This window comes from Tupaia chinensis, unplaced genomic scaffold (assembly GCF_000334495.1).
Source record: "Tupaia chinensis unplaced genomic scaffold, TupChi_1.0 Scaffold000355_1, whole genome shotgun sequence".
Lineage (NCBI taxonomy): Eukaryota > Metazoa > Chordata > Mammalia > Scandentia > Tupaiidae > Tupaia > Tupaia belangeri.
Genome location: NW_006159850.1, coordinates 2,123,097 through 2,126,016, shown reverse-complemented (window position 1 = coordinate 2,126,016; position 2,920 = coordinate 2,123,097).

Sequence of the window (2,920 nt, the reverse complement as noted above, 5' to 3'; positions counted from 1 at the left end):
GAGTGGGAAAATATATTCAAAGCTAAAGTGAAAAACAATTCCAACCAAGAATAGTATATCTGGCAAGATTATCTTTCATGTGGGAAGAAAAGCCTGAAACATTCTCAGATAAACAAAACCTAGAAGAATTTACCAACACCAGACCGGCTCTTCAAGAAGTTTTGAAGGAAAGGAACCAGGAAAACTAAAGACAGAAATAAGAGAAAAAAAAAAAATGACCAAGAAAATGGCCAACCTAATGGTAGGGACAAGTCTGGAAATATCAATAGTAATGTTGAATGTTAAAATCAAGATTTAAACAGAAAGATCAGACGATAGTAACGCTGCAAATTCAACAAAAGAGAGATTTAATTACACAAGACTGAGCTAGTGAAATGTAAGACCATGATTTTTGACTAGACATTACTAGTTTTCTTCTATGCTTTGTCTTCCAGTTTTAAGGGTTTTGAGTTCTTGATAGATTCAGCAATTTGTTACATTTTTTAAACTGAAACAAACTTTCGTCTCTTCCTGACCCCTCTGCAATTGGGAAACATTGGTGAGCGTTCTTATTCTGTGGCAGAATGGTTACCTGCGTAAGGGCAGTAACACAACAGTATCTGGTGCCTTGCATCAGAAATTGAATTCTTACAGGATTTGTACAAGTAACAGACCAAACTGAGGCTAACCCTATTTGTTTTTTGCCAATAAATTAGTTTATACTTCTTTTTAGTAAAAGGGGAAGAGGAGAAAAATGTTTCAGGAGAAAATTACAGTGCACTTGTCACTAGATTTCAGCCTTGTCCGTATTGTTATTTGAATTAAGTTCTTTTGTGAATCAAAAGGTGAAAAAAAAAGTTTAGTATGGGAAAGAGGGAAGAGGAAGGGGAAGAAAAAATAAAAGCACATTTAAGTGACAAAAACCTGAGAAGCTGTTGCTGACGAGAAGTATGTAGTAATGTCCTCGTCTTGACTGGTACGCGCACTGGAAAAGGAAGGCACACTGTAGAAAGGCGTGCGGTTAATGTAAATTAAAGAGAGTACTAGGGAACGAGGCCCCCAAAACGATACAAATCACTAGAATAAATAAATAATAGAGTCAAATAAAGTAATTCTTTCAAAAAAATACAAAGGACACACTTGATGGGCCATGGGCCTGTCATGACCTTCAGGCACGCCTCAGCTGCAGGGAAGCCGACTCTGGTCCTGTCCCTGGCTCTGCCTCTTACAGTTGTGTGGCCTCGGGCAAGTCACTCTCCCTGTCTGTGTTTCCTCACCTGAAAACTTGGCATGAGAATAGTACCCGTCACTTGGGTCCCGACTCACAGGTGAGTGTGCACGAGTGCGCCCCCTGGTGCCCGGGCACGTGAGCACCTCCTGCTGCTTCCAGGGCTCTCCCCTAACTCAGCTAAAGGTGAGCCCCTGTCCCTATCCCCACTCACCCCCATGGACACGTGACGCCTGACCCCTCAAGGTCTGTCAGAGCCCCAGCAGGATGGGAAATCACCCTGGCCCCTACCTGTCTCTGTCATTGGCAACGCGTCTGGCCTGTGAGACCCGCCCGACACGCCCCACGAACGTGGAGGCATCTGTAGCCACCACTGCCTTATCTGACTGGAAACCGACCCCCACATTTCCCTCCTGGAGCTCCAGGGGAGAGTCTAGCAAAGAGGAGCTTTGCTCTTGACTCTAATCTGGCTGCAAGGAGGGTGGGTACAACCCGCTCAAGCCGCCGCGCACCGCAGGCCCTGGGCAGGCGTGGGGCGAGGAGTGGGTGAGCCACAGACCCCACATCTGCACCTGTCCTGCCATGTTCTGGACGATGGTGATATTCTCATCTTGTCCCATGCAAAAAGAAACGTATGGGCTTATATACTGCGATAGCCCAAGGGTAGTTTGGGGGCTTCAGGCATGGCTTGCTCCGGAGTTCAATGTCTCTGGAACCCACTTTCTCTCCTGCCTGGGGTCAGGCTCCCACCTCTAGACTCATCACTCCAGGTTCCCACGCAGCAGGAAGGCGTGAGCATCTTCATCCCGGCATCCCCACCCAAAGCCCTGAGAGGCATCATGTTGGTCTGGCTTGGCCCTTTGCCTGGCCAGGGGAAATGCTATTGCCGGGCTCCAACACGTCTAAAGTTCTACTGTCCCGGTGTTCAAGGCCTTGAAGGGTCCACATACAGGGTAAGCATGAGCACGCGGGCTTACACGAGAAGAGCGTGAGGCTGAGTCCGAGCCGCAGGGAAGCAGTGTCCACGGTGCTGCCCACTGAGCATGCTCTCCACAGGTGAGCTGCTCTTGGCTGTCCCCCGCCCACCAGGAGCCCTCCGTGTCCCGATGACCATATGCAGGTGAGGGGCCTGGAGGTGAGTGCACCTGCCCCAGCTCACAGGACAGCACCATGACTGAGCAGAGAACAGACCGCCCAGGGGTCAAGGGCATGCAGCAGACTCGGGCAGGCCCAGCGGGTCACAGGCTGTACTAGGAACCCCACACACACAGACCCCATGGCGGCTCCACACCTCACCACACGCCAGGTGGCTTGCAACAACAGAAATGCCCTCCCTCCTCCTCTGGAGGCCGGGAAGTCTGACACCACGTGTGGGCAGGACCTGCTCCCTCTGAAGCTCCCAGGGTGGGTCCTTCCTGCCTCCTCCAGTTTTGGTGTTCCTCGGCTGTGGCCGCATCACTCCAGGCCCAGCCGCCTTCTCTCTGCGCGTCTGTCTCAAATCCCCCTCTCCTTTCTTATGTAAAGATTCGAGTCTGGGACCAGCAGTTAGCGTGGTGTCTATGTCGCTGGACTCCCATGTAGTCAACTGTGGTTTGAATCCCAGACCCGGTGGCTTAAACTCACACCGGGCGCGTGTGCGTGCGTGCCCAAGATCCCGAGAGGAGAATGGAGGAGAAGGGATTGCGGCGTGGCCATCCCCTCTGGGGGGTGATT